Source organism: Pantherophis guttatus, chromosome 16, assembly GCF_059756535.1.
Source record: "Pantherophis guttatus breed Tessera chromosome 16, ASM5975653v1, whole genome shotgun sequence".
Classification (NCBI taxonomy): domain Eukaryota; kingdom Metazoa; phylum Chordata; class Lepidosauria; order Squamata; family Colubridae; genus Pantherophis; species Pantherophis guttatus.
The window spans coordinates 12920021-12933553 of NC_142078.1; the positions used below are offsets into that span (position 1 = coordinate 12920021).

General features: G+C 43.5%; 1 long non-coding RNA gene across 1 annotated transcript in view; it reads right to left on the reverse strand.

Moving 5' to 3' along the window:
• The window catches only part of LOC148111806 (uncharacterized), a 38508-nt gene extending 25403 nt beyond the window's left edge, over positions 1–13105 (reverse strand). The window contains exon 1 of the long non-coding RNA XR_015730112.1: positions 12923–13105. This is a non-coding gene — a long non-coding RNA (uncharacterized LOC148111806). The remainder of the gene's footprint in view (positions 1–12922) is intronic.
• Between the last annotated feature and the right edge of the window lie 428 nt (positions 13106–13533).

Consider the following 13533-nt stretch of genomic DNA (forward strand, 5'->3'; position numbering starts at 1 on the left):
CCTCCAGGCCTTCCTGTCCTCTACCATCTCCCAGAGTCCATTTAAGTTCATGCCGACTGCTTCAGTGACTCCATCCAGCCACCTCATTCTCTGCCGTCCCCTTCTTTTCTTTTGCCCTCCATCGTCCCCAGCATTAGGCTCTTCTCCAGGGAGTCCTTCCTTCTCAAAGGAGGATTTGGCCAAAGGATTTGAGTTTCCTCTTCAGGATCTGGCCTTCTAAGGAGCAGTCAGGGTTGATCTCCTCTAGGACTGACCGGTTGGATCGCCTTGCAGTCCAAGGGACTCACAGGAGTCTTCTCCAGCACCAGAGATCAAAGGCCTCCATTCTTTGGCGCTCAGCCTTCCTTACCAGCCATACATTGCAACTGGGAAAATCATAGCCTTGACTATACACACTTCTACTGTATTGGCAGAGTGATGTCTCTGCTTTTTAGTATGCTATCTAGATTTCCCATAGCTTTCTTCCTCAGGAGGAAGCGTCTTTTAAATTTCTTGGCTGCAGTCCCCATCTGCAGTGATCGTGGAGCCCAAAAAACTAAAATCTGTCACTCCCTCCATTTCTTCCCCATCTATTTGCCAGGAATTGAGAGGGCCAGATGCTGTGACCTTAGCTTTCTTTATGTTGAGTTTCAAGCCAACTTTTGCACCCTCCTTCTTCACCCGCATCAAGAGGCTCTTTAGTTCCTCTTCACTTTCTGCCACTAAAGTGATATCATCACTTTGGATTCCTGGTACCTGGTGCTATTTTCTTTACAGGAATAGAGAAGTCATTTCCTGCTAAGTTTTCTCACTTCTCAATCTTCAGAGATTTCTGGAGGTCTCTCATCTAAGTTGGGCAGGACCTAGTGGGCTTTTTCAAAGTTAGCAGCAAACTTGGAAGAACCAAAGTCATTGTGCCCCCAAACCAGTAAAGATAACCATGGCTTACTCAACCCAATGGAGTGAATTTGCACTATACACTGAACCATGGACTACCCCTGTGGGATGAGTGTACACCAGGTATTCAACTATAGAAGAGAATATTTGTAGCTCGAAGTTGAGCTCGGTGCTCTCTGAGCTTGGTGGTTTTCTTGAAGACATTTCATTACCCAACTAGATGACATCATCAATGCTAGCGGGGGAAGGAGGGAGGGAGGAGGAGGAGAACGACAACTGTGGGATAATTGGTACTCTCTGAGTTTGGTTCAGGGATGAAATTCAGCTGGTTCCATCCGGCTTGGGCGTATCGGTAGCGGCGGTGGGAGGCCTACCTGCACGGACGTCATGACGTCACTTTTTTGTGACGATTTTAAGCCTCTGCCCATCTGCAGAAGGCTTTGTGCATGTACAGCGTGTGCACCTTTGCAAACCAGTAGGGAAGGCAAGTGAATTTCACCCCTGGTTTGGTTGTCTTCTTGCAGGCGTTTCATTACCCAGCTAGATAACCTCATCAGTGCTAGAAGGGAGTGGGGTATGTGGAGTGGAGGAGGAGAGGAGAAGAGAAGGAGAAGGAGGAAGCAAGTAACAGGATAGTTGAGTATAGGATCCTTGGCATCCTCTCAGCTTGTAGATGTTTCATTACCCACATAGGTAGCATCATCGGCGCTAACAGTGTTGTCTAGTTGGGTATCAAAACATCTGCAAGAAAACAGCCAAGCTCTGGGAGCATCAAGGATCCCACAGTCCTTCTTTCTTCTTCCATTCCGCATACCCCACTCCCTGATGAAGTTACCCAGTTGGGTAGTGAAACGTTTACAAGGAAACAACCCAGCTCAGAGAGTGCCAAGGATCCTATATTCAACTCTCCTGTTTCCTCGCCTTTCTGCGTCTTTGTGAAAGTGGGTCACCTCGAGGAAGAACGTGTCTCGGGTTTAGGTTTCACTCCTGGAAACAGGCCTGAGTGGAAGCTCCGTGCAGCTGTGAGACCTAATTAGATTTTATTGCAGGATGGGGGGGGGGGTCAGTTACAGGTTGATAATTAGGTGCTGACAGTAGACAGGCAAATATCACTGGAAAACAATTACAGGAGGAGCAGCTGAGCTTTTTTGGGGGGTGGGGGTGGAAGGGGGTGGAGGGGGAAACCAAAATCAAAATATGAAGGAAAGAGGAAAAATAGAAACCCTTTGAAGAGGGTTCTTTGGAAACTTACGAAGGGTTGATACTAGAGAGCCCTTTTCGGAATTGGCAAAAGACAAGACAATGGATGCATTCACGACAATGACACTGGGTGACAATGGACCCATTCATTCATTCATGGATGGCCCGTTCATCTTGGAAGTTCGCTGACGGGAGGTTTTTTTTGTGTGTGTGTGTGTGTTATCTCCTTATCGGGAAGAATATTTTAATCTGAGCCACCATGCAAGAGAGAAGGGCAGATGAAGACCATGGGACCAGGGGTGGGCTTCAGAAATGTTAGCAAGGGGTTCTTTGCCCGGTTGCTAGGTGGACGTGGCCATGGTGGGCGTGGCCTAGTCGGCCTCCTGCACCACGGTGGGGGTGGGGGGCGTTTTGGCCCTCCCCAGGCTCTAGAGGCTTTTATGTACACTGAGAGTTTTTGCACTGGAGACAAATTCCTTGTATGTCCAATCACACTTGGCCAATAAAGAATTCTGTTCTGTTCTGTTCTGTTCTGTTCTGTTCTGTTCTGTTCGGCTGCGCTGTGCTGTGCTGTGCTCTGCTCTATTTTTCTATATTCTACTCTGCTCTACTCTACTCTATTTTTCTATATTCTACTCTACTCTATTTTCTATATTCTACTCTATTATATTCTACTCTACTCTATTCTACTCTATTTTTCTATATTCTACTCTACTCTACTCCACTCTACTCTGCTCTACTCTATTCTACTCTATTTTTCTATATTCTACTCTATTCTACTCTACTTTATTCTACTCTATCTTTCTATATTCTACTCTATTCTACTCTATATTTCTATATTTTATTCTACTCTACTCTATTTTTCTATATTCTACTCTATTCTATATTCTACTTTATTCTACTCTACTCTATTTTTCTATATTCTACTCTATTCTACTCTATTCTATTCTATTCTATTCTATTCTATTCTATTCTATTCTACTCTACTCTACTCTACTCTACTCTACTCTACTCTACTCTACTCTATTTTATAAATGGCACCTTTCTGGATCTTAATAGGAGAAGAGAAAGCATCGAGGGAAGGATGAAAGGAAGGTGTAACACCTCAGATAAATCAAGCGGACTCCCGCGAGGTGAGAACATATCCACCTCAGCCAGAAGCTGACATGTCTGGAGATTTAAACTGATTAACTTTGGGCTTCTTTCACTCCCCCCAGACCCTGAGCCTTGCTGGCTACAAGTTGAAGCAGACAAAGAGACTATTTCAGCGGGGTCGGTCCGCGCTCGTTCTCTTCCAAAATATCACTTTTATCCCGGTCAATAATACCAGCCATTGTCTGTTCAGGAGCCTCTCCCTCCCTCTGCTCAAATCACGCTCAAGACGTTCTTAGTGTCTGTTGTAATTCCATCAATAACTCAGCCTGGGATAAGCCTGGACAGTTCATCACTCTTGATGGGATTCAGGTTTCCAACTACGATCCTTTCCACTTCAAACTGCCTTTGGAAAGAAAAGCAATTCTTGTAAAAAGGCTGTTGAGGATGAGGAAGGCAAACATGTTCCCCTGCTGAAATCACAGAACATGGATCTATTATTATTGGGGGGGGGATGGGGGGAGGGAAACAAACAAACCCCTGATTTAAAATAAAAAGTGAGCGGGGTTCCAATGACTGAAGATTTGATCTAGGGTTTCCAAATTTTCACCTTTGCATATTTAATTGTTTGTTCAAGTCTCAGGAATGTAGCATGCTCAGCACAGCCTAGAGTTACCCAACTCGGCTCTCTTCATCTCGCTGGCAGCCTTCCAAGGATTTTAAGAAATATTTGATGGATCAACTTCCAACAGAAGCTGGGGAAGTCTAGGAAAAAGAAACAGAAATACCCTAAACCAAAGCACTATCCAAAGTTGTTCTAGCAATCAGTCAGGCTTAAGACGGAAAGTTTTCTTGCTTGCTGCTTCGGATTCTCCCCAAAAATTTCAGCTCTGGATGTTTCTTGGAGGGTCCCATCATGAGGAAATCTGCGACTGTTGAATTGCCTTTTTGTTCTCGTTGGCTTCTGTGATTTCAGTAGACTCTAGAACCAAAGATTAGCTCAGATCTTTCCTTCCCTTGGGTAAGATGGATCTTCCTCAAATGGTTGAGTTGGACATCGGCCGCCATGTCACCCTTCACTGATATCACAGCGCTGCAACTCACTGATTTGAGATGAAAGGAGATGATATCTGGTGATTTGGAAGGTTGCCAGGAAAAATGGGGATGGAGGTTCTTGATGCTGCCAAGGGTTCTTCCAGAGCTTCTTAGGAAGACCTCCCTGGTAGAACCTCCTCCTGGTGAGCAAAACATCTGGACTGGTTTCAAAGTACATTTCAGAATCCCTAATTTTGGAAGCTTCCAACTCTTCTTCTGGATCTCCCGAAGGGAGTAGAACAGCTCTGGTGAAGGAACATTGTGAGTCAAATCTGAATCCGATGGGTACATTCGCGCCAACAACCTGAACCGAACCAAGAGTTGAAAGAAAATGGTCCTGAGTTTTCAAAGCAAGTTCACAAATCCGTCAAACACAACTGACACAGCCTCATCTTAAAAAAAAAGTCACACGCCAGCTATATTCCCCTCCCCTAAAAAAATATAATATTGACAGTTTGGTAACAACGCTTGGAAATCTTTGGGGGCTGCTGACGATCAGGCAACTCAGCTGGGATTGTCAGAGGCTTTTAAAAGCATTTTTTTCTACAACCTCTTCGGCCGAGGAGGTTGTAGAAAAAATGCTTTGAAAAGCCTCTGATGATCCCAGCTGAGCTGTGCGATCATCAGAGGCTTTTTAAAAAAAAATTTAAAACCATTTTTTTGGCCGAAGAGGTTGTAGAAAAAATGCTTTTAAAAGTAAAAAAAAAAAAAAAAGTCTCTGATGATCGCGCTGCTCAGCTGGGCATGGGGGGTGGGGACAGGGATTTTTGCTACCGCTTCTCCGAATCATCCGCTGTCATCATTACCGGATTGGGCGATCCGGTCCGAACCGGGAGCATTTCACCCTGTGTCCCACTACAGGTAGTTCACAACGGAGCCCAAAATGTACGCTGCTAAGCGAGACAGTTGTTGTGGGAGTTTTGCCCCCGGGTTTACGACCTTTCTTGCCACAGTTGTCACGTGACTCAGTACCGTTGTTAAATGAAACCGGTTTCCCCATTGCCTTTGAATTGAATTTATTGAATAAAACTTTAACTTTGCTTGTCAGAAAGTCACAAAAAGGAATCACGGAAAACGGTCTGCAACCGTCATAAATCCGAGTCAGTTACCAAGTGCCTGAATTTTGATCGCCTGACTGTCGGGATGCTGCAACGGTGAGAAAAGCATGGAAAACTTTTACGGTTGTTCCAAAAGCTGGAATCTAGTCTGGCGATCGCACGTTGCCTTCTGCAAAGATAGCATCTTACAAACGTGCGTGCACAGGGGCTTAAAGAAGTCAATTTGTATTCCAGTCTTTTCAGGTGTTTTACGATGAACTATTGGTGTCATGTAAGCATGCTTGCCAGAACAAAATGAAACGTCGTAGGTTATCCTGGCCAGCATTTGCCTCCTCCAGGGAAAGTGTTAGAAGAACATCAGAGCACACTTATGCCTTCCAACGAATTAGAACCTCTGGCCTTTTGAAGCTGGAATCCTACCACCGAACGAGGAACTAGAAGCGAAGAGCGTAGCAACTCCAGATTTTCCATCGGGAATGAAGTGTGTGGCCTGTACGTGATCTGCAATGGTGGGGCTCATGCCCCTTAACGAATGCATCATTACGGGTTTCCTTAACGGATGCATCGGTCTTGTTTTCTTAAGTATTGTTGATGCCAAAAGAAGAGAGAGTTTGTAGCTCAGGGTTGAACCGTGGGGTCCTTGGTGCTCTCTGAGCTTGGTGGTTTCCTCGCAGATGTTTCATGACCCAACTAGGTAACATCATCAATACAAAAGAGAGTGGGATTTGTGGAGGGAAGGAGGAGAAGGAAGAGGAGGAGGAGGAGGAGAAGGAGAACAAGGAGGAGGACTGTGGGGTCCTTGGTGCTCTCTGAGCTTGGTGGTTTCCTTGCAGATGTTTCATGACCCATCTATGCAACATCACCAGTGCTAGAAGGTAGCAGAGTTTTCAGTGTAGAGGAGGAGGAGGAGGGCAGTGGGGGTACTTAGTGCTTTCTAAGCCTGGTGGTTTTCTCTGAAGACTTTGAGCCAACCAACCAGCAGCCATTGATGAAGAGGCACCTTGGCAGGAGAAGGAAACATCACTGGTATGAGGGTGCACTCTGTGGAAGTGAAATACTGGAAAAAGTGATCTTTGGAGCCCTACGAATCTTCCAAGAGACTTTCCTTCTTTGTAAGGTGCTGGCCATCCTTGATAAAGCTCCTAGAAGAGTCATTGTCATCATTATGGATTCTTCTTCTCCATAAGACCACAATCGTAGCTCGTTTGGCTCAGGAGAACATCCCTTGAGAGAGGCACTGAGATATGTTAAAGCGAGTGCTCTTTGGCGTTTAGGGACAGTTGTTTTGGTTTTCAGCATCTTCTTGGCCTTCAAAAGATTGCTGAGGAACATGTTTCTGGATAGGACAGATTGGACCGAACTGGAGCTTCCAAATCTTCAACGTGCTTCTTGAGTGTTGTAAGCGCTTGACGTAGCCTTGGGAACATCCTTGCATTGCACAGAAGTTTTTTGCAGAGAGGTCCTTCCAACGTTGATTCATTATCGTTTGCGATGAGCCAAGAGCCCGAGACCTCCTTCTTCTGGAACACATATGAACACGTAGTGTACTTGTGTGGCGCCAATCACAAGCCAGAGACAGGGAGTGTCTGTAGAAACAACGCTTGTCTACATTCAAAGTGGCCAAACCAGCCGCCATTCAGGTTGGATAAGCTTTCCAGCATCTGAAAGGAAAAAATCTGCAAATGGATTTGGTCACACCTTGATTACATGTTTTTCATGGGATGAAGCGAGATAGCTCCGGGTCATGGTGAATTGCCAAAGATGTGCAGTTCCACAACGTTTCCCAGCTCTTGGGATCTTCAAAGGAGACCATTTGTGACTTATCTGCTCCCGGTTGAAAAAAAATAGAGATGGGTCTGCAGGATCATTTGCTATCTAAGCCCTCAAACTTCCCACAAGAGGAGCTACAGCAGAGGTGGGACCATGTTCTCTAGAGGCTGATGGACACCACATCTGGGTTTCCTCCAAAATCCTTCCTCTGCTTGACTTTTTATAATATTTTTTGAGTTCAAAACAAATGAACCGGAGCTGGTCTCCTTTACTTCAAAGCTTCTGGACTCATCTTTATCAATAAAAAAAGATTCTGGGCCCCCATTTGAGTCCCAGAGAACTTCCTTGGAATTAAAAACAAAGAGTAGAGTAGAGTAGAGTAGAGTAGAGTAGAGTAGAGTAGAGTAGAGTAGAGCAGAGCAGAGCAGAGCAGAATAGAATAGAAAGAATAGAATAGAATAGAATAGAATAGAATAGAAAGAATAGAATAGAATAGAATAGAATAGAATAGAATGAATAAAAAGAATAGAATAGAAAGAATAGAATAGAATAGAATAGAATAGAAAGAATAGAATGGAATAGAATAGAATAGAATAGAATAGAATAGAATAGAATAGAATAGAATGGAATGGAATGGAATGGAATGGAATGGAATAGAATAGAATAGAATAGAATAGAATAGAATAGAATAGAATAGAATAGAATGGAATAGAATAGAATAGAATAGAATAGAATAGAATAGAAAGAATAGAATAGAATAGAATAGAATAGAAAGAATAGAATAGAATAGAATAGAATAGAATAGAATAGAATAGAATAGAATAGAAAGAATAGAATAGAATAGAATAGAATAGAATGAATAAAAAGAATAGAATAGAAAGAATAGAATAGAATAGAATAGAAAGAATAGAATAGGAATAGAATAGAATAGAATAGAAAGAATAGAATAGAATAGAATAGAAAGAATAGAATAGAATGGAATAGAATAGAATGGAATGGAATGGAATAGAATAGAATAGAATAGAATAGAATAGAATAGAATAGAATAGAATAGAATAGAAAAAGTAGAATAGAATAGACTAGACTAGACTAGACTAGACTAGACTAGACTAGAATAGAATAGAATAGAATAGAATAGAATAGAATAGAATAGAATAGAATAACAGGGTTGGAAGGGACCTTGGAGGTCTTCTAGTCCAACCCCCTGCTTAGGCAGGAAACCCTACACCACTTCAGACAAATGGTTATCCAACATCTTCTTAAAAACTTCCAGTGTTGGAGCATCCACAACTTCTGGTGGCAAGTTGTTCCACTGATTGATTGTGGATGGTTGCAACCCATCACTTTGTTTTGATGGGGGTCCACCTGTCCAGATATAAAACGAAGGTACATAGGGTTGGTTTGGATTGGAAAGCATCTTAGGGGTTAAAAGCGGGTTTTGATTGATTTTATTATTTTAATTTAATTTGATGGGACCCTGGAAGCACCGTGTTGGGGGTTGACGCCATCCTGAAGGTATTTTCAAGACTTAAGGATGTTTAACATACATCGTCACCGCTACTTAAGGGTTATTTTCTCTCCCTCTTTCCCTCCTCTCTCTTCCTCCCCCCCCACCCCGCCTTTCTGTCATTAAGCTGTGGGTGACCCCGCTTTGCAATAAGAATGCGTTACCATAGAAACGCTAAGATACCCAGGAAGGCCTAAGCTGTGCTTGCTGCTCCCATCACTCAAGGGAAGGGGGAAAAAAAGAGGAGGGGGAGAAAAAAGTGCAGGACTCAAAAATTAATCAATCTAACATTAACTTTGACTAATGATTTTTCTCGCTTTTATTCTCAGTTGCCTGGCATTTGGGCTGGCTTCCTGAGCACGGATTGAATTATTGATGCCTTCTTAATACTGTTTTAAAATGACTGCAAAATCATTATTAACTACACCCATCTTACGATAGGGAAAGCGGCTTAATATAGTACTGGATCGTGGTCCAGTTAGACAATTTATTCAGAGAGCCGCCTAAAATTATCCCTTCAATTTGGGGAAAAATCAGCCGCTCCCCTTGAAAAAGGGAGAAGGTGCATTTTGGCTCAACCCCACCCTGCCATAAATTAGCCCAGAAATTAAACTAATCCAAGATTTTGGTAGTGGTGGTGGGGATTGGCTTAACCTGACTGTTAGCTAGGTGATAACACCTTCTTCTGCCTTCTCACTTTTTTTTCTCCCTCTTTCTGGAAGAAAACAAAGATCAAATCCATCCACTCTGGCCAAGTAATGGATGGAAGGTTAATACGAATGAACATTTTGGATTGTGGGGTCCTTGGCGCTCTCTAAGCTTGGTTGTTTTCTTGCAGACGTTTCATTACTCAACTAGGTAGCATCATCAGTGCAAAGGAGAGTGGGATTTGTGAAGGGAAGGAGCCGAAGGAAGAGGAGGAGGAGGAGGAAGAGGAAGAGGAGAACAAGGAGGAGGACTGTGGGGTCCTTGGTGCTCTCTGAATTTGGTTTTTTCCCCCACAGACATTTCATTACCCAACTAGGTAACATTATCAGTGCTACAAGGGAATGGGTTTGTAGAGGAGGAGGAGGAGGAGGAATATAGGGTCCTTGGTGCTCTCTGAGCTTGGTGGTTTTCTTGCTGACTACATAACGATTCCAATGACTTAAGAACCGCCTTAAGATATTTCTTCTAGTCTCTCATTCCATACAAGCAGAGTTATTTCAGTCACTTGGTGATTCAGCCCTGGTGGCGCAGCGGTTAGAATGCAGTATTGCACTATTTTCTTATTTTAACTCTGCCCACAGCTCCGAGTTTGGTCCTGACCGACTCAAGGTTGATTCAGCCGTCCGTCCTTCCTAGGTCAATAAAATGAGGAGCCAGATGGTTGGGGGGCAATATGTTGGGGACATTATAAACCACTCAGAGATTTCTGGAAAACACTTTGTTGTTGTTAGTTGCGAAGGTTGTAGAAGATTGTAGACAGGGCTGAACAGAGATGCTGAGGGCGTTTATTTTAATAAAGATAAACCTTTGAAAAAATATCTTTCATTTCATCTGTCTGAAATGGAAGCCGGGGGTTGGACTAGAAGACCTCCAGAGTCCCTTCCAGTTCTGTTCCGATTGATGGGTCCCTCTTTATTTTAACTTCTTTCAATTTGGCTTTCCACCCAGCTCACTCAGCATCTGTCCACCTGGAAGCATTCTCCTCCTCCTCCTTCTTTTGCAGGAGAATTGGGCAGTTGAACTTAGTTCTTTCTTTTCCACATTCTCCCCTTCCCTCGCGGGCTGCTCAGACAGCAGTCGCTTCTGATCATCAAGGCCTCTGGGTGGGTGGGAGAGAGGGAACCAACGTTCATTTGTCTATCTGTGGGTGATGCAGTCTCCAAAAAATGCCTCTGGTGGGGGATCAGTTTACAAGGTTTTGCACACCCTGGTGAACACAGGCTGAAGCATCAAAGGATGGGCCAACAGTGGCCTCTTCTCGGCCGCAAAAAAGACGGTCATTGTTTCAATCAGCTCTTGAGTGACTACAAAGGGATGCCAAAGAAATGGCCAAGAGAGCTAACGTGGGCATAGCCTAGAGGAGAGACAAACCTGCGGAATGGATTTAGTCTCCTTTTGCAGGATTACCTCCTGACCTCTCCTCTCATCCGTAGTTGCAAAAATGAAAGCGGGTTTTTTTTGGGGGGGGGGAGGAGGGAAAAAATAAATTAAAAAAAATTAAAAACAAGCTCAGGATTTCTCTTCGGGTGATTCATTGTCCAGATGTTTACTGGCACTGGACACTGGGTGTAGCTGCCATTAGGGGTGATGCTAAAGCATTTGGCACATCTGGAGGAGACCAGAGGACAAATTCCCTTCTTCTTCTCCTTCTTCTCCTTCTTCTCCTTCTCCTTCTTTCTCCTTCTCCTCCTCCTTTCCTTCCTTCCTTCCTTCCTTCCTTCCTTCCTTCCTTCCTTCCTTCCTTTCCTCCTCCTCCTCCTCCTCCTCCTCCTCCTCCTCCTCCTCCTCCTCCTCCTCCTCCTCCTCCTCCTCCTCCTCCCATTATCTCTTGGCTTAGAGCATCTATTTTGTATGATTGCACCTTAAAAGAGGATAGGAAACTTCCTGCAAAGTTCTTTTTTTAAAAGAAAGAGCCGGTGCAGCTGTAGAGTCCTCAGAAAAGTAGCTTGGTTTGGTTAAAATACACAAATCTAAGTGCACCCATGCTGTTGTTTTTGGCAACACCTCCTGGACAGATCTAGATAATGATGGTTGTTGTTTGCAGCACATTGCACTTGTTCAGCCAGCCTTAATTTATTCCACCAACTTAGATGTCGTATGCAATGGGGTTTCTAAACCATACTTAAAAATGACTTAACGTGTTGAGCAATCCTGGCTGATGTGATTGAGTGAAGCTTAAATAAGCCTACTATGTCGTAGAGGGAAGAGAGACAGAAAAATAAGAATGTGTCCATCTCTCCTATGCCAAAATATGCTATTGTTTACTCACAAGAAATGGATTTAAATCACTCTTTTTAAAACCTAAGATTATAATGCTACAAAAGAATTAACCATGATACGGGAGGGCCCCAATTAGGATCTCACATGAGTTTTTAATTTTATATGCATATATATATATGCATGGTTTGCATTTAACTGAATGCATACGCCGATGTCGAATTGGGAAGTCCATATATGTAATATTAACATCGTAATCAGATGCAGAAACACAGAAAATTAAATTTAAGTAATCACAACCCAAACCAAGATATAGGCATTCTGTGCTTGTAACGCATAACAGGCCCTCAATTTTGTTATATCTAAGCCGCTTGTCCTTATCAGAGACGATTGTCTATGAAGATTGCGGTGAGCTTTAATCTGTATTTTTGGTTTCTTTGGTATTTATTATCTCTGTATTGTTGTTATCTAATGGCAGAAAGCAAAAACGAACTAAAGAGCCTCTTGATGCGGGTGAAGAAGGAGAGTGCAAAAGTTGGCATGAAACTCAACATTAAGAAAACATGGCATCCGGCCCTCTCAATTCCTGGCACATAGATGGGAAAGAAATGGAAGGAGTGACAGATTTTATTTTCCTCAGCTCCAAAATCACCACAGATGGGGACTGCAGCCAAGAAATTTAAAAGACGCTTGCTCCTGGGGAGGAAAGCTATAGCAAATCTAGACAGCATATTAAAAAGCAGAGACGTCACCCTGCCAACAAAAGTGCGTATAGTCAAGGCAATGGTTTTCCTAGTTGCAATGGATGGCTGGGAAATTTGGACCATAAGGAAGGCTGAGCGCTAAAGAATGGAGGCCTTTGAACTCTGGTGTTGGAGAAGACTCCTGCAAGTCCCTTGGACTGCAAGGCGATCAAACCGGTCAGTCCTAGAGGAGATCAACCCTGACTGCTCTTTAGAAGGCCAGATCCTGAAGATGAAACTCAAATCCTTTGGCCACCTAATGAGAAGGAAGGACTCCCTGGAGAAGAGCCAAATGCTGGGAAAGAAGAAGGGGACGGCAGAGAACGAGGTGGCTGGATGGAGTCACTGAAGCAGTCGGTGTGAGCTTAAATGGACTCCAGAGGATGGTAGAGGACAGGAAGGCCTGGAGGAACGTGGTCCATGGGGTCGCGATGGGTCGGACATGACTTTGCAACTAACAACAACAAATTGTTGTTGTTGTTTTAAAAAGATTTTGCACCCGTCCTGTTTTCCAGCCCGCTCCAGAATTTTAAAGAAAAGGGGATTGACTATTTCTCTTCAAAGTACTTTCATTATTATAATTATACATTTCTAGGGAATGGAACGACTTTTCTATCTTATCATTCCTCTCGACTCAGCAAGGAATGATGACTTACCAATCTGGAATGTTCAGATCTATTTCTTTTTTTTTTTCCTCCCATCGTGGCTCCTCAAGGACATATTTGCAGACGCCGTTGAAACTGTCACCGTCACCTCCTGAAATGAAACTAATTTCAGAACTCGTGACTCAAATATTGTAAGAATTCCACATTGGGTAAGGTTTTTGGGCAAGGATATTAAAATCCCGGTATGCATTTCCAGAGCCCCTGCTTAGATGGAACAGGCTGCGCGTTGCGTAATCCCATCATCCGAAGTCAACGGATGGACAACTGAAATTCAAAAAAATGTTTTGATGATTTCTTAGCTACAGAAACAAGGAACGAGGCATTCCTTGTTTCTGTAGCTAAGAAATTGCAGGATATGCAATAGGTGTGCACTGAATATTGAGTGAAATCTTGGTTGGGGTGATGACATCTGAAGGATTTCAGTGGCCATCGTCATCCCACCAAGCGAATGAGAAGACAGGGAAGATCAAGTAGAAAATTCTATACCAGCGATGGCTAACCTTTTCCGGAGTGAGTGCCCAAAGCGTGTGGGCTTGCACCCGCAAAATGCAATGTGCATGGCTCCGCTGAACTGCCGACCTTTCGATTGACAAGCTCAGTGT